Source organism: Punica granatum, unplaced genomic scaffold (assembly GCF_007655135.1).
Source record: "Punica granatum isolate Tunisia-2019 unplaced genomic scaffold, ASM765513v2 Contig00627, whole genome shotgun sequence".
Lineage (NCBI taxonomy): Eukaryota > Viridiplantae > Streptophyta > Magnoliopsida > Myrtales > Lythraceae > Punica > Punica granatum.
Genome location: NW_022204474.1, coordinates 22,782 through 46,622, shown reverse-complemented (window position 1 = coordinate 46,622; position 23,841 = coordinate 22,782). Strand labels below are relative to the sequence as shown.

The 23,841-nt window shown below is 47.1% G+C and overlaps 71 non-coding genes and 3 pseudogenes across 71 annotated transcripts; all 74 read left to right on the top strand.

The window, feature by feature from the left end:
• Positions 1 to 83: 83 nt before the first annotated feature.
• Positions 84 to 202, top strand: LOC116191599. Its single transcript, XR_004153684.1, has one exon. It is a non-coding gene; the product is annotated as a 5S ribosomal RNA (ribosomal RNA).
• Positions 203 to 392: 190 nt separating this feature from the next.
• LOC116191814 lies at positions 393 to 513 on the top strand. Its single transcript, XR_004153892.1, has one exon. It is a non-coding gene; the product is annotated as a 5S ribosomal RNA (ribosomal RNA).
• A 218-nt stretch (positions 514 to 731) lies between these two features.
• Positions 732 to 852, top strand: LOC116191813. The gene has a single exon (XR_004153891.1). It is a non-coding gene; the product is annotated as a 5S ribosomal RNA (ribosomal RNA).
• Positions 853 to 1,041: 189 nt separating this feature from the next.
• LOC116191598 lies at positions 1,042 to 1,160 on the top strand. Its single transcript, XR_004153683.1, has one exon. It is a non-coding gene; the product is annotated as a 5S ribosomal RNA (ribosomal RNA).
• Positions 1,161 to 1,378: 218 nt separating this feature from the next.
• LOC116191865 lies at positions 1,379 to 1,500 on the top strand. The gene has a single exon (XR_004153940.1). It is a non-coding gene; the product is annotated as a 5S ribosomal RNA (ribosomal RNA).
• A 222-nt stretch (positions 1,501 to 1,722) lies between these two features.
• Positions 1,723 to 1,841, top strand: LOC116191597. Its single transcript, XR_004153682.1, has one exon. It is a non-coding gene; the product is annotated as a 5S ribosomal RNA (ribosomal RNA).
• A 188-nt stretch (positions 1,842 to 2,029) lies between these two features.
• LOC116191596 lies at positions 2,030 to 2,148 on the top strand. The gene has a single exon (XR_004153681.1). It is a non-coding gene; the product is annotated as a 5S ribosomal RNA (ribosomal RNA).
• Positions 2,149 to 2,336: 188 nt separating this feature from the next.
• Positions 2,337 to 2,455, top strand: LOC116191595. Its single transcript, XR_004153680.1, has one exon. It is a non-coding gene; the product is annotated as a 5S ribosomal RNA (ribosomal RNA).
• Positions 2,456 to 2,675: 220 nt separating this feature from the next.
• On the top strand, positions 2,676 to 2,794 carry LOC116191594. The gene has a single exon (XR_004153679.1). It is a non-coding gene; the product is annotated as a 5S ribosomal RNA (ribosomal RNA).
• Positions 2,795 to 3,014: 220 nt separating this feature from the next.
• LOC116191811 lies at positions 3,015 to 3,135 on the top strand. The gene has a single exon (XR_004153889.1). It is a non-coding gene; the product is annotated as a 5S ribosomal RNA (ribosomal RNA).
• A 188-nt stretch (positions 3,136 to 3,323) lies between these two features.
• Positions 3,324 to 3,442, top strand: LOC116191592. Its single transcript, XR_004153677.1, has one exon. It is a non-coding gene; the product is annotated as a 5S ribosomal RNA (ribosomal RNA).
• A 220-nt stretch (positions 3,443 to 3,662) lies between these two features.
• On the top strand, positions 3,663 to 3,781 carry LOC116191591. Its single transcript, XR_004153676.1, has one exon. It is a non-coding gene; the product is annotated as a 5S ribosomal RNA (ribosomal RNA).
• Positions 3,782 to 4,000: 219 nt separating this feature from the next.
• On the top strand, positions 4,001 to 4,125 carry LOC116191885 (annotated as a pseudogene).
• A 188-nt stretch (positions 4,126 to 4,313) lies between these two features.
• Positions 4,314 to 4,432, top strand: LOC116191590. The gene has a single exon (XR_004153675.1). It is a non-coding gene; the product is annotated as a 5S ribosomal RNA (ribosomal RNA).
• Positions 4,433 to 4,621: 189 nt separating this feature from the next.
• LOC116191877 lies at positions 4,622 to 4,741 on the top strand. Its single transcript, XR_004153947.1, has one exon. It is a non-coding gene; the product is annotated as a 5S ribosomal RNA (ribosomal RNA).
• Positions 4,742 to 4,966: 225 nt separating this feature from the next.
• LOC116191840 lies at positions 4,967 to 5,088 on the top strand. The gene has a single exon (XR_004153916.1). It is a non-coding gene; the product is annotated as a 5S ribosomal RNA (ribosomal RNA).
• A 218-nt stretch (positions 5,089 to 5,306) lies between these two features.
• On the top strand, positions 5,307 to 5,425 carry LOC116191589. The gene has a single exon (XR_004153674.1). It is a non-coding gene; the product is annotated as a 5S ribosomal RNA (ribosomal RNA).
• Positions 5,426 to 5,645: 220 nt separating this feature from the next.
• LOC116191810 lies at positions 5,646 to 5,766 on the top strand. The gene has a single exon (XR_004153888.1). It is a non-coding gene; the product is annotated as a 5S ribosomal RNA (ribosomal RNA).
• Positions 5,767 to 5,983: 217 nt separating this feature from the next.
• Positions 5,984 to 6,102, top strand: LOC116191587. The gene has a single exon (XR_004153673.1). It is a non-coding gene; the product is annotated as a 5S ribosomal RNA (ribosomal RNA).
• Positions 6,103 to 6,291: 189 nt separating this feature from the next.
• LOC116191809 lies at positions 6,292 to 6,412 on the top strand. Its single transcript, XR_004153887.1, has one exon. It is a non-coding gene; the product is annotated as a 5S ribosomal RNA (ribosomal RNA).
• Positions 6,413 to 6,632: 220 nt separating this feature from the next.
• Positions 6,633 to 6,751, top strand: LOC116191586. Its single transcript, XR_004153672.1, has one exon. It is a non-coding gene; the product is annotated as a 5S ribosomal RNA (ribosomal RNA).
• A 188-nt stretch (positions 6,752 to 6,939) lies between these two features.
• On the top strand, positions 6,940 to 7,058 carry LOC116191585. Its single transcript, XR_004153671.1, has one exon. It is a non-coding gene; the product is annotated as a 5S ribosomal RNA (ribosomal RNA).
• A 219-nt stretch (positions 7,059 to 7,277) lies between these two features.
• Positions 7,278 to 7,396, top strand: LOC116191584. The gene has a single exon (XR_004153670.1). It is a non-coding gene; the product is annotated as a 5S ribosomal RNA (ribosomal RNA).
• A 221-nt stretch (positions 7,397 to 7,617) lies between these two features.
• On the top strand, positions 7,618 to 7,736 carry LOC116191583. The gene has a single exon (XR_004153669.1). It is a non-coding gene; the product is annotated as a 5S ribosomal RNA (ribosomal RNA).
• Positions 7,737 to 7,926: 190 nt separating this feature from the next.
• On the top strand, positions 7,927 to 8,051 carry LOC116191874 (annotated as a pseudogene).
• Positions 8,052 to 8,240: 189 nt separating this feature from the next.
• LOC116191830 lies at positions 8,241 to 8,358 on the top strand. Its single transcript, XR_004153907.1, has one exon. It is a non-coding gene; the product is annotated as a 5S ribosomal RNA (ribosomal RNA).
• Positions 8,359 to 8,578: 220 nt separating this feature from the next.
• Positions 8,579 to 8,706, top strand: LOC116191890 (annotated as a pseudogene).
• Positions 8,707 to 8,927: 221 nt separating this feature from the next.
• LOC116191582 lies at positions 8,928 to 9,046 on the top strand. The gene has a single exon (XR_004153668.1). It is a non-coding gene; the product is annotated as a 5S ribosomal RNA (ribosomal RNA).
• Positions 9,047 to 9,235: 189 nt separating this feature from the next.
• Positions 9,236 to 9,354, top strand: LOC116191580. The gene has a single exon (XR_004153666.1). It is a non-coding gene; the product is annotated as a 5S ribosomal RNA (ribosomal RNA).
• Positions 9,355 to 9,542: 188 nt separating this feature from the next.
• LOC116191772 lies at positions 9,543 to 9,661 on the top strand. Its single transcript, XR_004153851.1, has one exon. It is a non-coding gene; the product is annotated as a 5S ribosomal RNA (ribosomal RNA).
• Positions 9,662 to 9,850: 189 nt separating this feature from the next.
• On the top strand, positions 9,851 to 9,969 carry LOC116191771. Its single transcript, XR_004153850.1, has one exon. It is a non-coding gene; the product is annotated as a 5S ribosomal RNA (ribosomal RNA).
• Positions 9,970 to 10,156: 187 nt separating this feature from the next.
• LOC116191579 lies at positions 10,157 to 10,275 on the top strand. Its single transcript, XR_004153665.1, has one exon. It is a non-coding gene; the product is annotated as a 5S ribosomal RNA (ribosomal RNA).
• Positions 10,276 to 10,496: 221 nt separating this feature from the next.
• On the top strand, positions 10,497 to 10,615 carry LOC116191578. The gene has a single exon (XR_004153664.1). It is a non-coding gene; the product is annotated as a 5S ribosomal RNA (ribosomal RNA).
• Positions 10,616 to 10,803: 188 nt separating this feature from the next.
• LOC116191577 lies at positions 10,804 to 10,922 on the top strand. Its single transcript, XR_004153663.1, has one exon. It is a non-coding gene; the product is annotated as a 5S ribosomal RNA (ribosomal RNA).
• Positions 10,923 to 11,112: 190 nt separating this feature from the next.
• Positions 11,113 to 11,231, top strand: LOC116191770. Its single transcript, XR_004153849.1, has one exon. It is a non-coding gene; the product is annotated as a 5S ribosomal RNA (ribosomal RNA).
• Positions 11,232 to 11,451: 220 nt separating this feature from the next.
• On the top strand, positions 11,452 to 11,569 carry LOC116191862. Its single transcript, XR_004153937.1, has one exon. It is a non-coding gene; the product is annotated as a 5S ribosomal RNA (ribosomal RNA).
• A 223-nt stretch (positions 11,570 to 11,792) lies between these two features.
• Positions 11,793 to 11,911, top strand: LOC116191576. Its single transcript, XR_004153662.1, has one exon. It is a non-coding gene; the product is annotated as a 5S ribosomal RNA (ribosomal RNA).
• Positions 11,912 to 12,101: 190 nt separating this feature from the next.
• LOC116191575 lies at positions 12,102 to 12,220 on the top strand. The gene has a single exon (XR_004153661.1). It is a non-coding gene; the product is annotated as a 5S ribosomal RNA (ribosomal RNA).
• A 189-nt stretch (positions 12,221 to 12,409) lies between these two features.
• LOC116191574 lies at positions 12,410 to 12,528 on the top strand. The gene has a single exon (XR_004153660.1). It is a non-coding gene; the product is annotated as a 5S ribosomal RNA (ribosomal RNA).
• Positions 12,529 to 12,717: 189 nt separating this feature from the next.
• LOC116191829 lies at positions 12,718 to 12,835 on the top strand. The gene has a single exon (XR_004153906.1). It is a non-coding gene; the product is annotated as a 5S ribosomal RNA (ribosomal RNA).
• A 221-nt stretch (positions 12,836 to 13,056) lies between these two features.
• On the top strand, positions 13,057 to 13,174 carry LOC116191854. The gene has a single exon (XR_004153929.1). It is a non-coding gene; the product is annotated as a 5S ribosomal RNA (ribosomal RNA).
• Positions 13,175 to 13,364: 190 nt separating this feature from the next.
• On the top strand, positions 13,365 to 13,483 carry LOC116191573. The gene has a single exon (XR_004153659.1). It is a non-coding gene; the product is annotated as a 5S ribosomal RNA (ribosomal RNA).
• Positions 13,484 to 13,671: 188 nt separating this feature from the next.
• LOC116191571 lies at positions 13,672 to 13,790 on the top strand. Its single transcript, XR_004153658.1, has one exon. It is a non-coding gene; the product is annotated as a 5S ribosomal RNA (ribosomal RNA).
• Positions 13,791 to 14,010: 220 nt separating this feature from the next.
• Positions 14,011 to 14,129, top strand: LOC116191570. Its single transcript, XR_004153657.1, has one exon. It is a non-coding gene; the product is annotated as a 5S ribosomal RNA (ribosomal RNA).
• Positions 14,130 to 14,317: 188 nt separating this feature from the next.
• LOC116191568 lies at positions 14,318 to 14,436 on the top strand. Its single transcript, XR_004153655.1, has one exon. It is a non-coding gene; the product is annotated as a 5S ribosomal RNA (ribosomal RNA).
• A 220-nt stretch (positions 14,437 to 14,656) lies between these two features.
• Positions 14,657 to 14,777, top strand: LOC116191861. Its single transcript, XR_004153936.1, has one exon. It is a non-coding gene; the product is annotated as a 5S ribosomal RNA (ribosomal RNA).
• A 221-nt stretch (positions 14,778 to 14,998) lies between these two features.
• LOC116191567 lies at positions 14,999 to 15,117 on the top strand. Its single transcript, XR_004153654.1, has one exon. It is a non-coding gene; the product is annotated as a 5S ribosomal RNA (ribosomal RNA).
• Positions 15,118 to 15,307: 190 nt separating this feature from the next.
• On the top strand, positions 15,308 to 15,426 carry LOC116191566. Its single transcript, XR_004153653.1, has one exon. It is a non-coding gene; the product is annotated as a 5S ribosomal RNA (ribosomal RNA).
• Positions 15,427 to 15,615: 189 nt separating this feature from the next.
• On the top strand, positions 15,616 to 15,734 carry LOC116191788. Its single transcript, XR_004153867.1, has one exon. It is a non-coding gene; the product is annotated as a 5S ribosomal RNA (ribosomal RNA).
• A 186-nt stretch (positions 15,735 to 15,920) lies between these two features.
• Positions 15,921 to 16,039, top strand: LOC116191565. Its single transcript, XR_004153652.1, has one exon. It is a non-coding gene; the product is annotated as a 5S ribosomal RNA (ribosomal RNA).
• Positions 16,040 to 16,227: 188 nt separating this feature from the next.
• Positions 16,228 to 16,346, top strand: LOC116191564. Its single transcript, XR_004153651.1, has one exon. It is a non-coding gene; the product is annotated as a 5S ribosomal RNA (ribosomal RNA).
• A 189-nt stretch (positions 16,347 to 16,535) lies between these two features.
• Positions 16,536 to 16,654, top strand: LOC116191769. Its single transcript, XR_004153848.1, has one exon. It is a non-coding gene; the product is annotated as a 5S ribosomal RNA (ribosomal RNA).
• Positions 16,655 to 16,872: 218 nt separating this feature from the next.
• Positions 16,873 to 16,990, top strand: LOC116191828. Its single transcript, XR_004153905.1, has one exon. It is a non-coding gene; the product is annotated as a 5S ribosomal RNA (ribosomal RNA).
• A 221-nt stretch (positions 16,991 to 17,211) lies between these two features.
• On the top strand, positions 17,212 to 17,329 carry LOC116191827. Its single transcript, XR_004153904.1, has one exon. It is a non-coding gene; the product is annotated as a 5S ribosomal RNA (ribosomal RNA).
• Positions 17,330 to 17,550: 221 nt separating this feature from the next.
• Positions 17,551 to 17,669, top strand: LOC116191563. The gene has a single exon (XR_004153650.1). It is a non-coding gene; the product is annotated as a 5S ribosomal RNA (ribosomal RNA).
• A 189-nt stretch (positions 17,670 to 17,858) lies between these two features.
• LOC116191562 lies at positions 17,859 to 17,977 on the top strand. Its single transcript, XR_004153649.1, has one exon. It is a non-coding gene; the product is annotated as a 5S ribosomal RNA (ribosomal RNA).
• Positions 17,978 to 18,165: 188 nt separating this feature from the next.
• On the top strand, positions 18,166 to 18,284 carry LOC116191561. The gene has a single exon (XR_004153648.1). It is a non-coding gene; the product is annotated as a 5S ribosomal RNA (ribosomal RNA).
• A 191-nt stretch (positions 18,285 to 18,475) lies between these two features.
• Positions 18,476 to 18,594, top strand: LOC116191560. Its single transcript, XR_004153647.1, has one exon. It is a non-coding gene; the product is annotated as a 5S ribosomal RNA (ribosomal RNA).
• Positions 18,595 to 18,784: 190 nt separating this feature from the next.
• On the top strand, positions 18,785 to 18,903 carry LOC116191768. The gene has a single exon (XR_004153847.1). It is a non-coding gene; the product is annotated as a 5S ribosomal RNA (ribosomal RNA).
• Positions 18,904 to 19,122: 219 nt separating this feature from the next.
• On the top strand, positions 19,123 to 19,241 carry LOC116191559. Its single transcript, XR_004153646.1, has one exon. It is a non-coding gene; the product is annotated as a 5S ribosomal RNA (ribosomal RNA).
• A 221-nt stretch (positions 19,242 to 19,462) lies between these two features.
• LOC116191557 lies at positions 19,463 to 19,581 on the top strand. Its single transcript, XR_004153644.1, has one exon. It is a non-coding gene; the product is annotated as a 5S ribosomal RNA (ribosomal RNA).
• A 190-nt stretch (positions 19,582 to 19,771) lies between these two features.
• LOC116191555 lies at positions 19,772 to 19,890 on the top strand. The gene has a single exon (XR_004153643.1). It is a non-coding gene; the product is annotated as a 5S ribosomal RNA (ribosomal RNA).
• Positions 19,891 to 20,079: 189 nt separating this feature from the next.
• LOC116191554 lies at positions 20,080 to 20,198 on the top strand. Its single transcript, XR_004153642.1, has one exon. It is a non-coding gene; the product is annotated as a 5S ribosomal RNA (ribosomal RNA).
• A 190-nt stretch (positions 20,199 to 20,388) lies between these two features.
• Positions 20,389 to 20,507, top strand: LOC116191553. The gene has a single exon (XR_004153641.1). It is a non-coding gene; the product is annotated as a 5S ribosomal RNA (ribosomal RNA).
• A 189-nt stretch (positions 20,508 to 20,696) lies between these two features.
• LOC116191552 lies at positions 20,697 to 20,815 on the top strand. The gene has a single exon (XR_004153640.1). It is a non-coding gene; the product is annotated as a 5S ribosomal RNA (ribosomal RNA).
• A 188-nt stretch (positions 20,816 to 21,003) lies between these two features.
• On the top strand, positions 21,004 to 21,122 carry LOC116191929. Its single transcript, XR_004153986.1, has one exon. It is a non-coding gene; the product is annotated as a 5S ribosomal RNA (ribosomal RNA).
• A 221-nt stretch (positions 21,123 to 21,343) lies between these two features.
• On the top strand, positions 21,344 to 21,462 carry LOC116191776. Its single transcript, XR_004153855.1, has one exon. It is a non-coding gene; the product is annotated as a 5S ribosomal RNA (ribosomal RNA).
• A 220-nt stretch (positions 21,463 to 21,682) lies between these two features.
• LOC116191928 lies at positions 21,683 to 21,801 on the top strand. Its single transcript, XR_004153985.1, has one exon. It is a non-coding gene; the product is annotated as a 5S ribosomal RNA (ribosomal RNA).
• Positions 21,802 to 21,989: 188 nt separating this feature from the next.
• LOC116191927 lies at positions 21,990 to 22,108 on the top strand. The gene has a single exon (XR_004153984.1). It is a non-coding gene; the product is annotated as a 5S ribosomal RNA (ribosomal RNA).
• Positions 22,109 to 22,296: 188 nt separating this feature from the next.
• Positions 22,297 to 22,415, top strand: LOC116191787. The gene has a single exon (XR_004153866.1). It is a non-coding gene; the product is annotated as a 5S ribosomal RNA (ribosomal RNA).
• A 220-nt stretch (positions 22,416 to 22,635) lies between these two features.
• On the top strand, positions 22,636 to 22,754 carry LOC116191926. The gene has a single exon (XR_004153983.1). It is a non-coding gene; the product is annotated as a 5S ribosomal RNA (ribosomal RNA).
• A 189-nt stretch (positions 22,755 to 22,943) lies between these two features.
• On the top strand, positions 22,944 to 23,062 carry LOC116191925. The gene has a single exon (XR_004153982.1). It is a non-coding gene; the product is annotated as a 5S ribosomal RNA (ribosomal RNA).
• Positions 23,063 to 23,283: 221 nt separating this feature from the next.
• On the top strand, positions 23,284 to 23,402 carry LOC116191923. The gene has a single exon (XR_004153980.1). It is a non-coding gene; the product is annotated as a 5S ribosomal RNA (ribosomal RNA).
• Positions 23,403 to 23,591: 189 nt separating this feature from the next.
• On the top strand, positions 23,592 to 23,710 carry LOC116191921. Its single transcript, XR_004153979.1, has one exon. It is a non-coding gene; the product is annotated as a 5S ribosomal RNA (ribosomal RNA).
• Positions 23,711 to 23,841: the final 131 nt, after the last annotated feature.

Below are 23,841 nucleotides of genomic sequence, written 5' to 3'. Positions count from 1 at the left end.
TCTTTCGTTTCTGCGCTCATTTTTGCATTTTTTTTTCATTAGCTCTACGGAGGAACAAAGTGAATTCGAGCGCAAAGGTTGACGGGTGCGATCATACCAGCACTAATGCACCGGATCCCATCAGAACTCCGAAGTTAAGCGTGCTTGGGCGAGAGTAGTACTAGGATGGGTGACCTCCTGGGAAGTCCTCGTGTTGCACCCCTCCTTTTTAATTTTTTTTTGCTGCTCGGGAAACTGTCCGACGTTGGACGGGAATCCGATCGTTACGGTTAATGTTTTGGGCACGTGCTATGCACTCGATACTTTTTTTCTTTCGTTTCTGCGATCATTTTTGCATTTTTTTTTCATTAGCTCTACGGAGGAACAAAGTGAATTCGAGCGCAAAGGTTGACGGGTGCGATCATACCAGCACTAATGCACCGGATCCCATCAGAACTCCGAAGTTAAGCGTGCTTGGGCGAGAGAGTAGTACTAGGATGGGTGACCTCCTGGGAAGTCCTCGTGTTGCACCCCTCCTTTTTAATTTTTTTTGCTGCTCGGGAAACTGTCCGACGTTGGACGGGAATCCGATCGTTACGGTTAATGTTTTGGGCACGTGCTCACTCGCAAAAGGCGTAAAGTCGTGGTGAAATGCACTCGATACTTTTTTCTTTCGTTTCTGCGCTCATTTTTGCATTTTTTTTTCATTAGCTCTACGGAGGAACAAAGTGAATTCGAGCGCAAAGGTTGACGGGTGCGATCATACCAGCACTAATGCACCGGATCCCATCAGAACTCCGAAGTTAAGCGTGCTTGGGCGAGAGAGTAGTACTAGGATGGGTGACCTCCTGGGAAGTCCTCGTGTTGCACCCCTCCTTTTAATTTTTTTTTGCTGCTCGGGAAACTGTCCGACGTTGGACGGGAATCCGATCGTTACGGTTAATGTTTTGGGCACGTGCTATGCACTCGATACTTTTTTTCTTTCGTTTCTGCGATCATTTTTGCATTTTTTTTTCATTAGCTCTACGGAGGAACAAAGTGAATTCGAGCACAAAGGTTGACGGGTGCGATCATACCAGCACTAATGCACCGGATCCCATCAGAACTCCGAAGTTAAGCGTGCTTGGGCGAGAGTAGTACTAGGATGGGTGACCTCCTGGGAAGTCCTCGTGTTGCACCCCTCCTTTTAATTTTTTTTTGCTGCTCGGGAAACTGTCCGACGTTGGACGGGAATCCGATCGTTACGGTTAATGTTTTGGGCACGTGCTCACTCGCAAAAGGCGTAAAGTCGTGTGTGAAATGCACTCGATACTTTTTTCTTTCGTTTCTGCGCTCATTTTTGCATTTTTTTTCATTAGCTCTACGGAGGAACAAAGTGAATTCGAGCGCAAAGGTTGACGGGTGCGATCATACCAGCACTAATGCACCGGATCCCATCAGAACTCCGAAGTTAAGCGTGCTGGCTGGGCGAGAGTAGTACTAGGATGGGTGACCTCCTGGGAAGTCCTCGTGTTGCACCCCTCCTTTTTAATTTTTTTTTGCTGCTCGGGAAACTGTCCGACGTTGGACGGGAATCCGATCGTTACGGTTAATGTTTTGGGCACGTGCTCACTCGCAAAAGGCGTAAAGTTCGTGGTGTGAAATGCACTCGATACTTTTTTCTTTCGTTTCTGCGCTCATTTTTGCATTTTTTTTTCATTAGCTCTACGGAGGAACAAAGTGAATTCGAGCGCAAAGGTTGACGGGTGCGATCATACCAGCACTAATGCACCGGATCCCATCAGAACTCCGAAGTTAAGCGTGCTTGGGCGAGAGTAGTACTAGGATGGGTGACCTCCTGGGAAGTCCTCGTGTTGCACCCCTCCTTTTTAATTTTTTTTGCTGCTCGGGAAACTGTCCGACGTTGGACGGGAATCCCATCGTTACGGTTAATGTTTTGGGCACGTGCTATGCACTCGATACTTTTTTTCTTTCGTTTCTGCGATCATTTTGCATTTTTTTTTCATTAGCTCTACGGAGGAACAAAGTGAATTCGAGCACAAAGGTTGACGGGTGCGATCATACCAGCACTAATGCACCGGATCCCATCAGAACTCCGAAGTTAAGCGTGCTTGGGCGAGAGTAGTACTAGGATGGGTGACCTCCTGGGAAGTCCTCGTGTTGCACCCCTCCTTTTTAATTTTTTTTGCTGCTCGGGAAACTGTCCGACGTTGGACGGGAATCCGATCGTTACGGTTAATGTTTTGGGCACGTGCTATGCACTCGATACTTTTTTTCTTTCGTTTCTGCGATCATTTTTGCATTTTTTTTCATTAGCTCTACGGAGGAACAAAGTGAATTCGAGCACAAAGGTTGACGGGTGCGATCATACCAGCACTAATGCACCGGATCCCATCAGAACTCCGAAGTTAAGCGTGCTTGGGCGAGAGTAGTACTAGGATGGGTGACCTCCTGGGAAGTCCTCGTGTTGCACCCCTCCTTTTTAATTTTTTTTTGCTGCTCGGGAAACTGTCCGACGTTGGACGGGAATCCGATCGTTACGGTTAATGTTTTGGGCACGTGCTCACTCGCAAAAGGCGTAAGTTCGTGGTGAAATGCACTCGATACTTTTTTTCTTTCGTTTCTGCGCTCATTTTTGCATTTTTTTTTCATTAGCTCTACGGAGGAACAAAGTGAATTCGAGCGCAAAGGTTGACGGGTGCGATCATACCAGCACTAATGCACCGGATCCCATCAGAACTCCGAAGTTAAGCGTGCTTGGGCGAGAGTAGTACTAGGATGGGTGACCTCCTGGGAAGTCCTCGTGTTGCACCCCTCCTTTTTAATTTTTTTTTGCTGCTCGGGAAACTGTCCGACGTTGGACGGGAATCCGATCGTTACGGTTAATGTTTTGGGCACGTGCTCACTCGCAAAAGGCGTAAGTTCGTGTGTGAAATGCACTCGATACTTTTTTCTTTCGTTTCTGCGCTCATTTTTGCATTTTTTTTTCATTAGCTCTACGGAGGAACAAAGTGAATTCGAGCGCAAAGGTTGACGGGTGCGATCATACCAGCACTAATGCACCGGATCCCATCAGAACTCCGAAGTTAAGCGTGCTTGGGCGAGAGAGTAGTACTAGGATGGGTGACCTCCTGGGAAGTCCTCGTGTTGCACCCCTCCTTTTAATTTTTTTTTGCTGCTCGGGAAACTGTCCGACGTTGGACGGGAATCCCATCGTTACGGTTAATGTTTTGGGCACGTGCTATGCACTCGATATTTTTTTCTTTCGTTTCTGCGATCATTTTTGCATTTTTTTTTCATTAGCTCTACGGAGGAACAAAGTGAATTCGAGCGCAAAGGTTGACGGGTGCGATCATACCAGCACTAATGCACCGGATCCCATCAGAACTCCGAAGTTAAGCGTGCTTGGGCGAGAGTAGTACTAGGATGGGTGACCTCCTGGGAAGTCCTCGTGTTGCACCCCTCCTTTTTAATTTTTTTTTGCTGCTCGGGAAACTGTCCGACGTTGGACGGGAATCCATCGTTACGGTTAATGTTTTGGGCACGTGCTCACTCGCAAAAGGCGTAAGGTTCGTTGTGAAATGCACTCGATACTTTTTTTCTTTCGTTTCTGCGCTCATTTTTGCATTTTTTTTTCATTAGCTCTACGGAGGAACAAAGTGAATTCGAGCGCAAAGGTTGACGGGTGCGATCATACCAGCACTAATGCACCGGATCCCATCAGAACTCCGAAGTTAAGCGTGCTTGGGCGAGAGTAGTACTAGGATGGGTGACCTCCTGGGAAGTCCTCGTGTTGCACCCCTCCTTTTTATTTTTTTTTGCTGCTCGGGAAACTGTCCGACGTTGGACGGGAATCCGATCGTTACGGTTAATGTTTGGGCACGTGCTCACTCGCAAAAGGCGTAAAGTTCGTGGTGAAATGCACTCGATACTTTTTTTCTTTCGTTTCTGCGCTCATTTTTGCATTTTTTTTTCATTAGCTCTACGGAGGAACAAAGTGAATTCGAGCGCAAAGGTTGACGGGTGCGATCATACCAGCACTAATGCACCGGATCCCATCAGAACTCCGAAGTTAAGCGTGCTTGGGCGAGCGAGAGAGTAGTACTAGGATGGGTGACCTCCTGGGAAGTCCTCGTGTTGCACCCTCCTTTTTAATTTTTTTTTGCTGCTCGGGAAACTGTCCGACGTTGGACGGGAATCCATCGTTACGGTTAATGTTTTGGGCACGTGCTATGCACTCGATACTTTTTTTCTTTCGTTTCTGCGCTCATTTTTGCATTTTTTTTTCATTAGCTCTACGGAGGAACAAAGTGAATTCGAGCGCAAAGGTTGACGGGTGCGATCATACCAGCACTAATGCACCGGATCCCATCAGAACTCCGAAGTTAAGCGTGCTTGGGCGAGAGTAGTACTAGGATGGGTGACCTCCTGGGAAGTCCTCGTGTTGCACCCCTCCTTTTTAATTTTTTTTTGCTGCTCGGGAAACTGTCCGACGTTGGACGGGAATCCATCGTTACGGTTAATGTTTTGGGCACGTGCTATGCACTCGATACTTTTTTTCTTTCGTTTCTGCGATCATTTTTGCATTTTTTTTTCATTAGCTCTACGGAGGAACAAAGTGAATTCGAGCGCAAAGGTTGACGGGTGCGATCATACCAGCACTAATGCACCGGATCCCATCAGAACTCCGAAGTTAAGCGTGCTGGGCGAGAGAGTAGTACTAGGATGGGTGACCTCCTGGGAAGTCCTCGTGTTGCACCCCTCCTTTTTAATTTTTTTTTGCTGCTCGGGAAACTGTCCGACGTTGGACGGGAATCCGATCGTTACGGTTAATGTTTTGGGCACGTGCTCACTCGCAAAAGGCGTAAGGTTCGTGTGTGAAATGCACTCGATACTTTTTTTCTTTCGTTTCTGCGCTCATTTTTGCATTTTTTTTTCATTAGCTCTACGGAGGAGGAACAAAGTGAATTCGAGCGCAAAGGTTGACGGGTGCGATCATACCAGCACTAATGCACCGGATCCCATCAGAACTCCGAAGTTAAGCGTGCTTGGGGGGCGAGAGTAGTACTAGGATGGGTGACCTCCTGGGAAGTCCTCGTGTTGCACCCCTCCTTTTTAATTTTTTTTTGCTGCTCGGGAAACTGTCCGACGTTGGACGGGAATCCGATCGTTACGGTTAATGTTTTGGGCACGTGCTCACTCGCAAAAGGCGTAAAGTTCGTGTGAAATGCACTCGATACTTTTTTCTTTCGTTTCTGCGCTCATTTTGCATTTTTTTTTCATTAGCTCTACGGAGGAACAAAGTGAATTCGAGCGCAAAGGTTGACGGGTGCGATCATACCAGCACTAATGCACCGGATCCCATCAGAACTCCGAAGTTAAGCGTGCTTGGGCGAGAGTAGTACTAGGATGGGTGACCTCCTGGGAAGTCCTCGTGTTGCACCCCTCCTTTTTAATTTTTTTTTGCTGCTCGGGAAACTGTCCGACGTTGGACGGGAATCCGATCGTTACGGTTAATGTTTTGGGCACGTGCTCACTCGCAAAAGGCGTAAGTTCGTGTGTGAAATGCACTCGATACTTTTTTCTTTCGTTTCTGCGCTCATTTTTGCATTTTTTTTTCATTAGCTCTACGGAGGAACAAAGTGAATTCGAGCGCAAAGGTTGACGGGTGCGATCATACCAGCACTAATGCACCGGATCCCATCAGAACTCCGAAGTTAAGCGTGCTTGGGCGAGAGAGTAGTACTAGGATGGGTGACCTCCTGGGAAGTCCTCGTGTTGCACCCCTCCTTTTAATTTTTTTTTTGCTGCTCGGGAAACTGTCCGACGTTGGACGGGAATCCGATCGTTACGGTTAATGTTTTGGGCACGTGCTCACTCGCAAAAGGCGTAAGTTCGTGTGAAATGCACTCGATATTTTTTCTTTCGTTTCTGCGCTCATTTTTGCATTTTTTTTTCATTAGCTCTACGGAGGAACAAAGTGAATTCGAGCGCAAAGGTTGACGGGTGCGATCATACCAGCACTAATGCACCGGATCCCATCAGAACTCCGAAGTTAAGCGTGCTTGGGCGAGAGTAGTACTAGGATGGGTGACCTCCTGGGAAGTCCTCGTGTTGCACCCCTCCTTTTAATTTTTTTTTGCTGCTCGGGAAACTGTCCGACGTTGGACGGGAATCCGATCGTTACGGTTAATGTTTTGGGCACGTGCTATGCACTCGATACTTTTTTTCTTTCGTTTCTGCGATCATTTTTGCATTTTTTTTTCATTAGCTCTACGGAGGAACAAAGTGAATTCGAGCACAAAGGTTGACGGGTGCGATCATACCAGCACTAATGCACCGGATCCCATCAGAACTCCGAAGTTAAGCGTGCTTGGGCGAGAGAGTAGTACTAGGATGGGTGACCTCCTGGGAAGTCCTCGTGTTGCACCCCTCCTTTTTAATTTTTTTTTGCTGCTCGGGAAACTGTCCGACGTTGGACGGGAATCCCATCGTTACGGTTAATGTTTTGGGCACGTGCTCACTCGCAAAAGGCGTAAGGTTCGTTGTGAAATGCACTCGATACTTTTTTCTTTCGTTTCTGCGCTCATTTTTGCATTTTTTTTTCATTAGCTCTACGGAGGAACAAAGTGAATTCGAGCGCAAAGGTTGACGGGTGCGATCATACCAGCACTAATGCACCGGATCCCATCAGAACTCCGAAGTTAAGCGTGCTTGGGCGAGAGTAGTACTAGGATGGGTGACCTCCTGGGAAGTCCTCGTGTTGCACCCCTCCTTTTAATTTTTTTTGCTGCTCGGGAAACTGTCCGACGTTGGACGGGAATCCGATCGTTACGGTTAATGTTTTGGGCACGTGCTATGCACTCGATACTTTTTTTCTTTCGTTTCTGCGATCATTTTTGCATTTTTTTTTCATTAGCTCTACGGAGGAACAAAGTGAATTCGAGCACAAAGGTTGACGGGTGCGATCATACCAGCACTAATGCACCGGATCCCATCAGAACTCCGAAGTTAAGCGTGCTTGGGCGAGAGTAGTACTAGGATGGGTGACCTCCTGGGAAGTCCTCGTGTTGCACCCCTCCTTTTTAATTTTTTTTGCTGCTCGGGAAACTGTCCGACGTTGGACGGGAATCCGATCGTTACGGTTAATGTTTGGGCACGTGCTCACTCGCAAAAGGCGTAAGGTTCGTTGTGAAATGCACTCGATACTTTTTTTCTTTCGTTTCTGCGCTCATTTTTGCATTTTTTTTTCATTAGCTCTACGGAGGAACAAAGTGAATTCGAGCGCAAAGGTTGACGGGTGCGATCATACCAGCACTAATGCACCGGATCCCATCAGAACTCCGAAGTTAAGCGTGCTTGGGCGAGAGTAGTACTAGGATGGGTGACCTCCTGGGAAGTCCTCGTGTTGCACCCCTCCTTTTAATTTTTTTTTGCTGCTCGGGAAACTGTCCGACGTTGGACGGGAATCCGATCGTTACGGTTAATGTTTTGGGCACGTGCTCACTCGCAAAAGGCGTAAAGTTCGTGGTGAAATGCACTCGATACTTTTTTTCTTTCGTTTCTGCGCTCATTTTTGCATTTTTTTTTTCATTAGCTCTACGGAGGAACAAAGTGAATTCGAGCGCAAAGGTTGACGGGTGCGATCATACCAGCACTAATGCACCGGATCCCATCAGAACTCCGAAGTTAAGCGTGCTTGGGCGAGAGTAGTACTAGGATGGGTGACCTCCTGGGAAGTCCTCGTGTTGCACCCCTCCTTTTTAATTTTTTTTTGCTGCTCGGGAAACTGTCCGACGTTGGACGGGAATCCGATCGTTACGGTTAATGTTTTGGGCACGTGCTATGCACTCGATACTTTTTTTCTTTCGTTTCTGCGATCATTTTTGCATTTTTTTTTCATTAGCTCTACGGAGGAACAAAGTGAATTCGAGCGCAAAGGTTGACGGGTGCGATCATACCAGCACTAATGCACCGGATCCCATCAGAACTCCGAAGTTAAGCGTGCTTGGGCGAGAGTGAGAGTAGTACTAGGATGGGTGACCTCCTGGGAAGTCCTCGTGTTGCACCCCTCCTTTTTAATTTTTTTTTGCTGCTCGGGAAACTGTCCGACGTTGGACGGGAATCCGATCGTTACGGTTAATGTTTTGGGCACGTGCTATGCACTCGATACTTTTTTTCTTTCGTTTCTGCGATCATTTTTGCATTTTTTTTCATTAGCTCTACGGAGGAACAAAGTGAATTCGAGCACAAAGGTTGACGGGTGCGATCATACCAGCACTAATGCACCGGATCCCATCAGAACTCCGAAGTTAAGCGTGCTGGGCGAGAGTAGTACTAGGATGGGTGACCTCCTGGGAAGTCCTCGTGTTGCACCCCTCCTTTTTAATTTTTTTTTGCTGCTCGGGAAACTGTCCGACGTTGGACGGGAATCCATCGTTACGGTTAATGTTTTGGGCACGTGCTCACTCGCAAAAGGCGTAAGGTTCGTTGTGAAATGCACTCGATACTTTTTTTCTTTCGTTTCTGCGCTCATTTTTGCATTTTTTTTTCATTAGCTCTACGGAGGAACAAAGTGAATTCGAGCGCAAAGGTTGACGGGTGCGATCATACCAGCACTAATGCACCGGATCCCATCAGAACTCCGAAGTTAAGCGTGCTTGGGCGAGAGTAGAGAGAGTAGTACTAGGATGGGTGACCTCCTGGGAAGTCCTCGTGTTGCACCCCTCCTTTTTAATTTTTTTTTTGCTGCTCGGGAAACTGTCCGACGTTGGACGGGAATCCGATCGTTACGGTTAATGTTTTGGGCACGTGCTCACTCGCAAAAGGCGTAAAGTTCGTGGTGAAATGCACTCGATACTTTTTTTCTTTCGTTTCTGCGCTCATTTTGCATTTTTTTTTCATTAGCTCTACGGAGGAACAAAGTGAATTCGAGCGCAAAGGTTGACGGGTGCGATCATACCAGCACTAATGCACCGGATCCCATCAGAACTCCGAAGTTAAGCGTGCTTGGGCGAGAGTAGTACTAGGATGGGTGACCTCCTGGGAAGTCCTCGTGTTGCACCCCTCCTTTTTAATTTTTTTTGCTGCTCGGGAAACTGTCCGACGTTGGACGGGAATCCGATCGTTACGGTTAATGTTTTGGGCACGTGCTATGCACTCGATACTTTTTTTCTTTCGTTTCTGCGATCATTTTTGCATTTTTTTTTCATTAGCTCTACGGAGGAACAAAGTGAATTCGAGCACAAAGGTTGACGGGTGCGATCATACCAGCACTAATGCACCGGATCCCATCAGAACTCCGAAGTTAAGCGTGCTTGGGCGAGAGTAGTACTAGGATGGGTGACCTCCTGGGAAGTCCTCGTGTTGCACCCCTCCTTTTTAATTTTTTTTGCTGCTCGGGAAACTGTCCGACGTTGGACGGGAATCCGATCGTTACGGTTAATGTTTTGGGCACGTGCTATGCACTCGATACTTTTTTTCTTTCGTTTCTGCGATCATTTTTGCATTTTTTTTCATTAGCTCTACGGAGGAACAAAGTGAATTCGAGCACAAAGGTTGACTGGTGCGATCATACCAGCACTAATGCACCGGATCCCATCAGAACTCCGAAGTTAAGCGTGCTTGGGCGAGAGTAGTACTAGGATGGGTGACCTCCTGGGAAGTCCTCGTGTTGCACCCCTCCTTTTTAATTTTTTTTTGCTGCTCGGGAAACTGTCCGACGTTGGACGGGAATCCGATCGTTACGGTTAATGTTTTGGGCACGTGCTATGCACTCGATACTTTTTTTCTTTCGTTTCTGCGATCATTTTTGCATTTTTTTTCATTAGCTCTACGGAGGAACAAAGTGAATTCGAGCGCAAAGGTTGACTGGTGCGATCATACCAGCACTAATGCACCGGATCCCATCAGAACTCCGAAGTTAAGCGTGCTTGGGCGAGAGTAGTACTAGGATGGGTGACCTCCTGGGAAGTCCTCGTGTTGCACCCCTCCTTTTAATTTTTTTTGCTGCTCGGGAAACTGTCCGACGTTGGACGGGAATCCCATCGTTACGGTTAATGTTTTGGGCACGTGCTATGCACTCGATACTTTTTTTCTTTCGTTTCTGCGATCATTTTTGCATTTTTTTTCATTAGCTCTACGGAGGAACAAAGTGAATTCGAGCGCAAAGGTTGACGGGTGCGATCATACCAGCACTAATGCACCGGATCCCATCAGAACTCCGAAGTTAAGCGTGCTTGGGCGAGAGTAGTACTAGGATGGGTGACCTCCTGGGAAGTCCTCGTGTTGCACCCCTCCTTTTTAATTTTTTTTTGCTGCTCGGGAAACTGTCCGACGTTGGACGGGAATCCGATCGTTACGGTTAATGTTTTGGGCACGTGCTCACTCGCAAAAGGCGTAAAGTTCGTGGTGAAATGCACTCGATACTTTTTTTCTTTCGTTTCTGCGCTCATTTTTGCATTTTTTTTTCATTAGCTCTACGGAGGAACAAAGTGAATTCGAGCGCAAAGGTTGACGGGTGCGATCATACCAGCACTAATGCACCGGATCCCATCAGAACTCCGAAGTTAAGCGTGCTTGGGCGAGAGTAGTACTAGGATGGGTGACCTCCTGGGAAGTCCTCGTGTTGCACCCCTCCTTTTAATTTTTTTTGCTGCTCGGGAAACTGTCCGACGTTGGACGGGAATCCGATCGTTACGGTTAATGTTTTGGGCACGTGCTATGCACTCGATACTTTTTTTCTTTCGTTTCTGCGATCATTTTTGCATTTTTTTTTCATTAGCTCTACGGAGGAACAAAGTGAATTCGAGCACAAAGGTTGACGGGTGCGATCATACCAGCACTAATGCACCGGATCCCATCAGAACTCCGAAGTTAAGCGTGCTTGGGCGAGAGTAGTACTAGGATGGGTGACCTCCTGGGAAGTCCTCGTGTTGCACCCCTCCTTTTTAATTTTTTTTTGCTGCTCGGGAAACTGTCCGACGTTGGACGGGAATCCGATCGTTACGGTTAATGTTTTGGGCACGTGCTATGCACTCGATACTTTTTTTCTTTCGTTTCTGCGATCATTTTTGCATTTTTTTTTCATTAGCTCTACGGAGGAACAAAGTGAATTCGAGCACAAAGGTTGACTGGTGCGATCATACCAGCACTAATGCACCGGATCCCATCAGAACTCCGAAGTTAAGCGTGCTTGGGCGAGAGTAGTACTAGGATGGGTGACCTCCTGGGAAGTCCTCGTGTTGCACCCCTCCTTTTAATTTTTTTTTGCTGCTCGGGAAACTGTCCGACGTTGGACGGGAATCCCATCGTTACGGTTAATGTTTTGGGCACGTGCTCACTCGCAAAAGGCGTAAGGTTCGTTGTGAAATGCACTCGATACTTTTTTTCTTTCGTTTCTGCGCTCATTTTTGCATTTTTTTTTCATTAGCTCTACGGAGGAACAAAGTGAATTCGAGCGCAAAGGTTGACGGGTGCGATCATACCAGCACTAATGCACCGGATCCCATCAGAACTCCGAAGTTAAGCGTGCTGGGCGAGAGTAGTACTAGGATGGGTGACCTCCTGGGAAGTCCTCGTGTTGCACACCCTCCTTTTTAATTTTTTTTTGCTGCTCGGGAAACTGTCCGACGTTGGACGGGAATCCGATCGTTACGGTTAATGTTTTGGGCACGTGCTCACTCGCAAAAGGCGTAAAGTTCGTGGTGAAATGCACTCGATACTTTTTTTCTTTCGTTTCTGCGCTCATTTTTGCATTTTTTTTTTCATTAGCTCTACGGAGGAACAAAGTGAATTCGAGCGCAAAGGTTGACGGGTGCGATCATACCAGCACTAATGCACCGGATCCCATCAGAACTCCGAAGTTAAGCGTGCTTGGGCGAGAGTAGTACTAGGATGGGTGACCTCCTGGGAAGTCCTCGTGTTGCACCCCTCCTTTTTAATTTTTTTTTGCTGCTCGGGAAACTGTCCGACGTTGGACGGGAATCCGATCGTTACGGTTAATGTTTTGGGCACGTGCTATGCACTCGATACTTTTTTTCTTTCGTTTCTGCGATCATTTTTGCATTTTTTTTTCATTAGCTCTACGGAGGAACAAAGTGAATTCGAGCACAAAGGTTGACGGGTGCGATCATACCAGCACTAATGCACCGGATCCCATCAGAACTCCGAAGTTAAGCGTGCTTGGGCGAGAGTAGTACTAGGATGGGTGACCTCCTGGGAAGTCCTCGTGTTGCACCCCTCCTTTTTAATTTTTTTTTGCTGCTCGGGAAACTGTCCGACGTTGGACGGGAATCCGATCGTTACGGTTAATGTTTTGGGCACGTGCTATGCACTCGATACTTTTTTCTTTCGTTTCTGCGATCATTTTTGCATTTTTTTTTCATTAGCTCTACGGAGGAACAAAGTGAATTCGAGCACAAAGGTTGACGGGTGCGATCATACCAGCACTAATGCACCGGATCCCATCAGAACTCCGAAGTTAAGCGTGCTTGGGCGAGAGTAGTACTAGGATGGGTGACCTCCTGGGAAGTCCTCGTGTTGCACCCCTCCTTTTAATTTTTTTTTGCTGCTCGGGAAACTGTCCGACGTTGGACGGGAATCCGATCGTTACGGTTAATGTTTTGGGCACGTGCTATGCACTCGATACTTTTTTTCTTTCGTTTCTGCGCTCATTTTTGCATTTTTTTTTCATTAGCTCTACGGAGGAACAAAGTGAATTCGAGCGCAAAGGTTGACGGGTGCGATCATACCAGCACTAATGCACCGGATCCCATCAGAACTCCGAAGTTAAGCGTGCTGGGCGAGAGTAGTACTAGGATGGGTGACCTCCTGGGAAGTCCTCGTGTTGCACCCCTCCTTTTTAATTTTTTTTTTGCTGCTCGGGAAACTGTCCGACGTTGGACGGGAATCCGATCGTTACGGTTAATGTTTTGGGCACGTGCTCACTCGCAAAAGGCGTAAAGTTCGTGGTGAAATGCACTCGATACTTTTTTCTTTCGTTTCTGCGCTCATTTTTGCATTTTTTTTTCATTAGCTCTACGGAGGAACAAAGTGAATTCGAGCGCAAAGGTTGACGGGTGCGATCATACCAGCACTAATGCACCGGATCCCATCAGAACTCCGAAGTTAAGCGTGCTTGGCGAGAGTAGTACTAGGATGGGTGACCTCCTGGGAAGTCCTCGTGTTGCACCCCTCCTTTTTAATTTTTTTTTGCTGCTCGGGAAACTGTCCGACGTTGGACGGGAATCCGATCGTTACGGTTAATGTTTTGGGCACGTGCTATGCACTCGATACTTTTTTTCTTTCGTTTCTGCGATCATTTTTGCATTTTTTTTTCATTAGCTCTACGGAGGAACAAAGTGAATTCGAGCACAAAGGTTGACGGGTGCGATCATACCAGCACTAATGCACCGGATCCCATCAGAACTCCGAAGTTAAGCGTGCTTGGGCGAGAGTAGTACTAGGATGGGTGACCTCCTGGGAAGTCCTCGTGTTGCACCCCTCCTTTTAATTTTTTTTTGCTGCTCGGGAAACTGTCCGACGTTGGACGGGAATCCGATCGTTACGGTTAATGTTTTGGGCACGTGCTATGCACTCGATACTTTTTTTCTTTCGTTTCTGCGATCATTTTTGCATTTTTTTTCATTAGCTCTACGGAGGAACAAAGTGAATTCGAGCACAAAGGTTGACGGGTGCGATCATACCAGCACTAATGCACCGGATCCCATCAGAACTCCGAAGTTAAGCGTGCTTGGGCGAGAGTAGTACTAGGATGGGTGACCTCCTGGGAAGTCCTCGTGTTGCACCCCTCCTTTTTAATTTTTTTTTGCTGCTCGGGAAACTGTCCGACGTTGGACGGGAATCCATCGTTACGGTTAATGTTTTGGGCACGTGCTCACTCGCAAAAGGCGTAAAGTTCGTGGTGAAATGCACTCGATACTTTTTTTCTTTCGTTTCTGCGCTCATTTTTGCATTTTTTTTTCATTAGCTCTACGGAGGAACAAAGTGAATTCGAGCGCAAAGGTTGACGGGTGCGATCATACCAGCACTAATGCACCGGATCCCATCAGAACTCCGAAGTTAAGCGTGCTTGGGCGAGAGTAGTACTAGGATGGGTGACCTCCTGGGAAGTCCTCGTGTTGCACCCCTCCTTTTTAATTTTTTTTGCTGCTCGGGAAACTGTCCGACGTTGGACGGGAATCCGATCGTTACGGTTAATGTTTTGGGCACGTGCTATGCACTCGATACTTTTTTCTTTCGTTTCTGCGATCATTTTTGCATTTTTTTTTCATTAGCTCTACGGAGGAACAAAGTGAATTCGAGCACAAAGGTTGACGGGTGCGATCATACCAGCACTAATGCACCGGATCCCATCAGAACTCCGAAGTTAAGCGTGCTTGGGCGAGAGTAGTACTAGGATGGGTGACCTCCTGGGAAGTCCTCGTGTTGCACCCCTCCTTTTTAATTTTTTTTTGCTGCTCGGGAAACTGTCCGACGTTGGACGGGAATCCCATCGTTACGGTTAATGTTTTGGGCACGTGCTCACTCGCAAAAGGCGTAAGGTTCGTTGTGAAATGCACTCGATACTTTTTTTCTTTCGTTTCTGCGCTCATTTTTGCATTTTTTTTCATTAGCTCTACGGAGGAACAAAGTGAATTCGAGCGCAAAGGTTGACGGGTGCGATCATACCAGCACTAATGCACCGGATCCCATCAGAACTCCGAAGTTAAGCGTGCTCGGGCGAGAGAGTAGTACTAGAATGGGTGACCTCCTGGGAAGTCCTCGTGTTGCACCCCTCCTTTTTAATTTTTTTTTGCTGCTCGGGAAACTGTCCGACGTTGGACGGGAATCCGATCGTTACGGTTAATGTTTTGGGCACGTGCTCACTCGCAAAAGGCGTAAAGTTCGTGGTGAAATGCACTCGATACTTTTTTTCTTTCGTTTCTGCGCTCATTTTTGCATTTTTTTTTCATTAGCTCTACGGAGGAACAAAGTGAATTCGAGCGCAAAGGTTGACGGGTGCGATCATACCAGCACTAATGCACCGGATCCCATCAGAACTCCGAAGTTAAGCGTGCTTGGGCGAGAGTAGTACTAGGATGGGTGACCTCCTGGGAAGTCCTCGTGTTGCACCCCTCCTTTTTAATTTTTTTTTGCTGCTCGGGAAACTGTCCGACGTTGGACGGGAATCCGATCGTTACGGTTAATGTTTTGGGCACGTGCTATGCACTCGATACTTTTTTTCTTTCGTTTCTGCGATTATTTTTGCATTTTTTTTTCATTAGCTCTACGGAGGAACAAAGTGAATTCGAGCACAAAGGTTGACGGGTGCGATCATACCAGCACTAATGCACCGGATCCCATCAGAACTCCGAAGTTAAGCGTGCTTGGGCGAGAGTAGTACTAGGATGGGTGACCTCCTGGGAAGTCCTCGTGTTGCACCCCTCCTTTTTAATTTTTTTTTGCTGCTCGGGAAACTGTCCGACGTTGGACGGGAATCCGATCGTTACGGTTAATGTTTTGGGCACGTGCTATGCACTCGATACTTTTTTTCTTTCGTTTCTGCGATCATTTTTGCATTTTTTTTCATTAGCTCTACGGAGGAACAAAGTGAATTCGAGCACAAAGGTTGACTGGTGCGATCATACCTGCACTAATGCACCGGATCCCATCAGAACTCCGAAGTTAAGCGTGCTTGGGCGAGAGTAGTACTAGGATGGGTGACCTCCTGGGAAGTCCTCGTGTTGCACCCCTCCTTTTAATTTTTTTTTGCTGCTCGGGAAACTGTCCGACGTTGGACGGGAATCCGATCGTTACGGTTAATGTTTTGGGCACGTGCTATGCACTCGATACTTTTTTCTTTCGTTTCTGCGATCATTTTTGCATTTTTTTTCATTAGCTCTACGGAGGAACAAAGTGAATTCGAGCAAAAGGTTGACGGGTGCGATCATACCAGCACTAATGCACCGGATCCCATCAGAACTCCGAAGTTAAGCGTGCTTGGGCGAGAGTAGTACTAGGATGGGTGACCTCCTGGGAAGTCCTCGTGTTGCACCCCTCCTTTTTAATTTTTTTTGCTGCTCGGGAAACTGTCCGACGTTGGACGGGAATCCGATCGTTACGGTTAATGTTTTGGGCACGTGCTATGCACTCGATACTTTTTTCTTTCGTTTCTGCGATTCATTTTTGCATTTTTTTTCATTAGCTCTACGGAGGAACAAAGTGAATTCGAGCGCAAAGGTTGACGGGTGCGATCATACCAGCACTAATGCACCGGATCCCATCAGAACTCCGAAGTTAAGCGTGCTTGGGCGAGAGTAGTACTAGGATGGGTGACCTCCTGGGAAGTCCTCGTGTTGCACCCCTCCTTTTTAATTTTTTTTTGCTGCTCGGGAAACTGTCCGACGTTGGACGGGAATCCGATCGTTACGGTTAATGTTTTGGGCACGTGCTATGCACTCGATACTTTTTTTCTTTCGTTTCTGCGATCATTTTTGCATTTTTTTTCATTAGCTCTACGGAGGAACAAAGTGAATTCGAGCACAAAGGTTGACTGGTGCGATCATACCAGCACTAATGCACCGGATCCCATCAGAACTCCGAAGTTAAGCGTGCTTGGGCGAGAGTAGTACTAGGATGGGTGACCTCCTGGGAAGTCCTCGTGTTGCACCCCTCCTTTTTAATTTTTTTTGCTGCTCGGGAAACTGTCCGACGTTGGACGGGAATCCCATCGTTACGGTTAATGTTTTGGGCACGTGCTCACTCGCAAAAGGCGTAAGGTTCGTTGTGAAATGCACTCGATACTTTTTTCTTTCGTTTCTGCGCTCATTTTTGCATTTTTTTTCATTAGCTCTACGGAGGAACAAAGTGAATTCGAGCGCAAAGGTTGACGGGTGCGATCATACCAGCACTAATGCACCGGATCCCATCAGAACTCCGAAGTTAAGCGTGCTGGGCGAGAGTAGTACTAGGATGGGTGACCTCCTGGGAAGTCCTCGTGTTGCACCCCTCCTTTTTAATTTTTTTTTGCTGCTCGGGAAACTGTCCGACGTTGGACGGGAATCCCATCGTTACGGTTAATGTTTTGGGCACGTGCTCACTCGCAAAAGGCGTAAGGTTCGTTGTGAAATGCACTCGATACTTTTTTTCTTTCGTTTCTGCGCTCATTTTTGCATTTTTTTTTCATTAGCTCTACGGAGGAACAAAGTGAATTCGAGCGCAAAGGTTGACGGGTGCGATCATACCAGCACTAATGCACCGGATCCCATCAGAACTCCGAAGTTAAGCGTGCTGGGCGAGAGTAGTACTAGGATGGGTGACCTCCTGGGAAGTCCTCGTGTTGCACCCCTCCTTTTTAATTTTTTTTTGCTGCTCGGGAAACTGTCCGACGTTGGACGGGAATCCGATCGTTACGGTTAATGTTTTGGGCACGTGCTCACTCGCAAAAGGCGTAAAGTTCGTGGTGAAATGCACTCGATACTTTTTTTCTTTCGTTTCTGCGCTCATTTTTGCATTTTTTTTTCATTAGCTCTACGGAGGAACAAAGTGAATTCGAGCGCAAAGGTTGACGGGTGCGATCATACCAGCACTAATGCACCGGATCCCATCAGAACTCCGAAGTTAAGCGTGCTTGGGCGAGAGTAGTACTAGGATGGGTGACCTCCTGGGAAGTCCTCGTGTTGCACCCCTCCTTTTTAATTTTTTTTTGCTGCTCGGGAAACTGTCCGACGTTGGACGGGAATCCGATCGTTACGGTTAATGTTTTGGGCACGTGCTATGCACTCGATACTTTTTTCTTTCGTTTCTGCGATCATTTTTGCATTTTTTTTTCATTAGCTCTACGGAGGAACAAAGTGAATTCGAGCACAAAGGTTGACGGGTGCGATCATACCAGCACTAATGCACCGGATCCCATCAGAACTCCGAAGTTAAGCGTGCTTGGGCGAGAGTAGTACTAGGATGGGTGACCTCCTGGGAAGTCCTCGTGTTGCACCCCTCCTTTTTAATTTTTTTTGCTGCTCGGGAAACTGTCCGACGTTGGACGGGAATCCGATCGTTACGGTTAATGTTTTGGGCACGTGCTATGCACTCGATACTTTTTTCTTTCGTTTCTGCGATCATTTTTGCATTTTTTTTTCATTAGCTCTACGGAGGAACAAAGTGAATTCGAGCACAAAGGTTGACGGGTGCGATCATACCAGCACTAATGCACCGGATCCCATCAGAACTCCGAAGTTAAGCGTGCTTGGGCGAGAGTAGTACTAGGATGGGTGACCTCCTGGGAAGTCCTCGTGTTGCACCCCTCCTTTTTAATTTTTTTTTGCTGCTCGGGAAACTGTCCGACGTTGGACGGGAATCCGATCGTTACGGTTAATGTTTTGGGCACGTGCTATGCACTCGATACTTTTTTTCTTTCGTTTCTGCGATCATTTTTGCATTTTTTTTCATTAGCTCTACGGAGGAACAAAGTGAATTCGAGCGCACAAAGGTTGACGGGTGCGATCATACCAGCACTAATGCACCGGATCCCATCAGAACTCCGAAGTTAAGCGTGCTTGGGCGAGAGTAGTACTAGGATGGGTGACCTCCTGGGAAGTCCTCGTGTTGCACCCCTCCTTTTTAATTTTTTTTTGCTGCTCGGGAAACTGTCCGACGTTGGACGGGAATCCGATCGTTACGGTTAATGTTTTGGGCACGTGCTATGCACTCGATACTTTTTTTCTTTCGTTTCTGCGATCATTTTTGCATTTTTTTTTCATTAGCTCTACGGAGGAACAAAGTGAATTCGAGCACAAAGGTTGACTGGTGCGATCATACCAGCACTAATGCACCGGATCCCATCAGAACTCCGAAGTTAAGCGTGCTTGGGCGAGAGTAGTACTAGGATGGGTGACCTCCTGGGAAGTCCTCGTGTTGCACCCCTCCTTTTTAATTTTTTTTTGCTGCTCGGGAAACTGTCCGACGTTGGACGGGAATCCATCGTTACGGTTAATGTTTTGGGCACGTGCTCACTCGCAAAAGGCGTAAGGTTCGTTGTGAAATGCACTCGATACTTTTTTTCTTTCGTTTCTGCGCTCATTTTTGCATTTTTTTTCATTAGCTCTACGGAGGAACAAAGTGAATTCGAGCGCAAAGGTTGACGGGTGCGATCATACCAGCACTAATGCACCGGATCCCATCAGAACTCCGAAGTTAAGCGTGCTTGGGCGAGAGTAGTACTAGGATGGGTGACCTCCTGGGAAGTCCTCGTGTTGCACCCCTCCTTTTTAATTTTTTTTTGCTGCTCGGGAAACTGTCCGACGTTGGACGGGAATCCGATCGTTACGGTTAATGTTTTGGGCACGTGCTCACTCGCAAAAGGCGTAAAGTTCGTGGTGAAATGCACTCGATACTTTTTTTCTTTCGTTTCTGCGCTCATTTTTGCATTTTTTTTTCATTAGCTCTACGGAGGAACAAAGTGAATTCGAGCGCAAAGGTTGACGGGTGCGATCATACCAGCACTAATGCACCGGATCCCATCAGAACTCCGAAGTTAAGCGTGCTTGGGCGAGAGTAGTACTAGGATGGGTGACCTCCTGGGAAGTCCTCGTGTTGCACCCCTCCTTTTTAATTTTTTTTTGCTGCTCGGGAAACTGTCCGACGTTGGACGGGAATCCGATCGTTACGGTTAATGTTTTGGGCACGTGCTATGCACTCGATACTTTTTTTCTTTCGTTTCTGCGATTCATTTTTGCATTTTTTTTCATTAGCTCTACGGAGGAACAAAGTGAATTCGAGCACAAAGGTTGACGGGTGCGATCATACCAGCACTAATGCACCGGATCCCATCAGAACTCCGAAGTTAAGCGTGCTTGGGCGAGAGTAGTACTAGGATGGGTGACCTCCTGGGAAGTCCTCGTGTTGCACCCCTCCTTTTTAATTTTTTTTTGCTGCTCGGGAAACTGTCCGACGTTGGACGGGAATCCGATCGTTACGGTTAATGTTTTGGGCACGTGCTATGCACTCGATACTTTTTTCTTTCGTTTCTGCGATCATTTTTGCATTTTTTTTTCATTAGCTCTACGGAGGAACAAAGTGAATTCGAGCACAAAGGTTGACGGGTGCGATCATACCAGCACTAATGCACCGGATCCCATCAGAACTCCGAAGTTAAGCGTGCTTGGGCGAGAGTAGTACTAGGATGGGTGACCTCCTGGGAAGTCCTCGTGTTGCACCCCTCCTTTTTAATTTTTTTTTGCTGCTCGGGAAACTGTCCGACGTTGGACGGGAATCCGATCGTTACGGTTAATGTTTTGGGCACGTGCTATGCACTCGATACTTTTTTTCTTTCGTTTCTGCGATCATTTTTGCATTTTTTTTTCATTAGCTCTACGGAGGAACAAAGTGAATTCGAGCACAAAGGTTGACGGGTGCGATCATACCAGCACTAATGCACCGGATCCCATCAGAACTCCGAAGTTAAGCGTGCTTGGGCGAGAGTAGTACTAGGATGGGTGACCTCCTGGGAAGTCCTCGTGTTGCACCCCTCCTTTTTAATTTTTTTTGCTGCTCGGGAAACTGTCCGACGTTGGACGGGAATCCGATCGTTACGGTTAATGTTTTGGGCACGTGCTATGCACTCGATACTTTTTTTCTTTCGTTTCTGCGATCATTTTTGCATTTTTTTTTCATTAGCTCTACGGAGGAACAAAGTGAATTCGAGCACAAAGGTTGACGGGTGCGATCATACCAGCACTAATGCACCGGATCCCATCAGAACTCCGAAGTTAAGCGTGCTTGGGCGAGAGTAGTACTAGGATGGGTGACCTCCTGGGAAGTCCTCGTGTTGCACCCCTCCTTTTTAATTTTTTTTTGCTGCTCGGGAAACTGTCCGACGTTGGACGGGAATCCGATCGTTACGGTTAATGTTTTGGGCACGTGCTATGCACTCGATACTTTTTTCTTTCGTTTCTGCGATCATTTTTGCATTTTTTTTCATTAGCTCTACGGAGGAACAAAGTGAATTCGAGCACAAAGGTTGACGGGTGCGATCATACCAGCACTAATGCACCGGATCCCATCAGAACTCCGAAGTTAAGCGTGCTTGGGCGAGAGTAGTACTAGGATGGGTGACCTCCTGGGAAGTCCTCGTGTTGCACCCCTCCTTTTTAATTTTTTTTTGCTGCTCGGGAAACTGTCCGACGTTGGACGGGAATCCCATCGTTACGGTTAATGTTTTGGGCACGTGCTCACTCGCAAAAGGCGTAAGGTTCGTTGTGAAATGCACTCGATACTTTTTTTCTTTCGTTTCTGCGCTCATTTTTGCATTTTTTTTTCATTAGCTCTACGGAGGAACAAAGTGAATTCGAGCGCAAAGGTTGACGGGTGCGATCATACCAGCACTAATGCACCGGATCCCATCAGAACTCCGAAGTTAAGCGTGCTCGGGCGAGAGTAGTACTAGAATGGGTGACCTCCTGGGAAGTCCTCGTGTTGCACCCCTCCTTTTTAATTTTTTTTTGCTGCTCGGGAAACTGTCCGACGTTGGACGGGAATCCGATCGTTACGGTTAATGTTTTGGGCACGTGCTCACTCGCAAAAGGCGTAAAGTTCGTGGTGAAATGCACTCGATACTTTTTTCTTTCGTTTCTGCGCTCATTTTTGCATTTTTTTTTCATTAGCTCTACGGAGGAACAAAGTGAATTCGAGCGCAAAGGTTGACGGGTGCGATCATACCAGCACTAATGCACCGGATCCCATCAGAACTCCGAAGTTAAGCGTGCTTGGGCGAGAGTAGTACTAGGATGGGTGACCTCCTGGGAAGTCCTCGTGTTGCACCCCTCCTTTTTAATTTTTTTTTGCTGCTCGGGAAACTGTCCGACGTTGGACGGGAATCCGATCGTTACGGTTAATGTTTTGGGCACGTGCTATGCACTCGATACTTTTTTCTTTCGTTTCTGCGATCATTTTTGCATTTTTTTTCATTAGCTCTACGGAGGAACAAAGTGAATTCGAGCACAAAGGTTGACGGGTGCGATCATACCAGCACTAATGCACCGGATCCCATCAGAACTCCGAAGTTAAGCGTGCTTGGGCGAGAGTAGTACTAGGATGGGTGACCTCCTGGGAAGTCCTCGTGTTGCACCCCTCCTTTTTAATTTTTTTTGCTGCTCGGGAAACTGTCCGACGTTGGACGGGAATCCGATCGTTACGGTTAATGTTTTGGGCACGTGCTATGCACTCGATACTTTTTTTCTTTCGTTTCTGCGATCATTTTTGCATTTTTTTTCATTAGCTCTACGGAGGAACAAAGTGAATTCGAGCACAAAGGTTGACTGGTGCGATCATACCTGCACTAATGCACCGGATCCCATCAGAACTCCGAAGTTAAGCGTGCTTGGGCGAGAGTAGTACTAGGATGGGTGACCTCCTGGGAAGTCCTCGTGTTGCACCCCTCCTTTTTAATTTTTTTTTGCTGCTCGGGAAACTGTCCGACGTTGGACGGGAATCCGATCGTTACGGTTAATGTTTTGGGCACGTGCTCACTCGCAAAAGGCGTAAAGTTCGTGGTGAAATGCACTCGATACTTTTTTCTTTCGTTTCTGCGCTCATTTTTGCATTTTTTTTTCATTAGCTCTACGGAGGAACAAAGTGAATTCGAGCGCAAAGGTTGACGGGTGCGATCATACCAGCACTAATGCACCGGATCCCATCAGAACTCCGAAGTTAAGCGTGCTTGGGCGAGAGTAGTACTAGGATGGGTGACCTCCTGGGAAGTCCTCGTGTTGCACCCCTCCTTTTTAATTTTTTTTTGCTGCTCGGGAAACTGTCCGACGTTGGACGGGAATCCGATCGTTACGGTTAATGTTTTGGGCACGTGCTATGCACTCGATACTTTTTTCTTTCGTTTCTGCGATCATTTTTGCATTTTTTTTTCATTAGCTCTACGGAGGAACAAAGTGAATTCGAGCACAAAGGTTGACGGGTGCGATCATACCAGCACTAATGCACCGGATCCCATCAGAACTCCGAAGTTAAGCGTGCTTGGGCGAGAGTAGTACTAGGATGGGTGACCTCCTGGGAAGTCCTCGTGTTGCACCCCTCCTTTTTAATTTTTTTTTGCTGCTCGGGAAACTGTCCGACGTTGGACGGGAATCCGATCGTTACGGTTAATGTTTTGGGCACGTGCTCACTCGCAAAAGGCGTAAAGTTCGTGGTGAAATGCACTCGATACTTTTTTTCTTTCGTTTCTGCGCTCATTTTTGCATTTTTTTTTCATTAGCTCTACGGAGGAACAAAGTGAATTCGAGCGCAAAGGTTGACGGGTGCGATCATACCAGCACTAATGCACCGGATCCCATCAGAACTCCGAAGTTAAGCGTGCTTGGGCGAGAGTAGTACTAGGATGGGTGACCTCCTGGGAAGTCCTCGTGTTGCACCCCTCCTTTTTAATTTTTTTTGCTGCTCGGGAAACTGTCCGACGTTGGACGGGAATCCGATCGTTACGGTTAATGTTTTGGGCACGTGCTATGCACTCGATACTTTTTTTCTTTCGTTTCTGCGATTATTTTTGCATTTTTTTTTCATTAGCTCTACGGAGGAACAAAGTGAATTCGAGCACAAAGGTTGACGGGTGCGATCATACCAGCACTAATGCACCGGATCCCATCAGAACTCCGAAGTTAAGCGTGCTTGGGCGAGAGTAGTACTAGGATGGGTGACCTCCTGGGAAGTCCTCGTGTTGCACCCCTCCTTTTTAATTTTTTTTGCTGCTCGGGAAACTGTCCGACGTTGGACGGGAATCCGATCGTTACGGTTAATGTTTTGGGCACGTGCTATGCACTCGATACTTTTTTTCTTTCGTTTCTGCGATCATTTTTG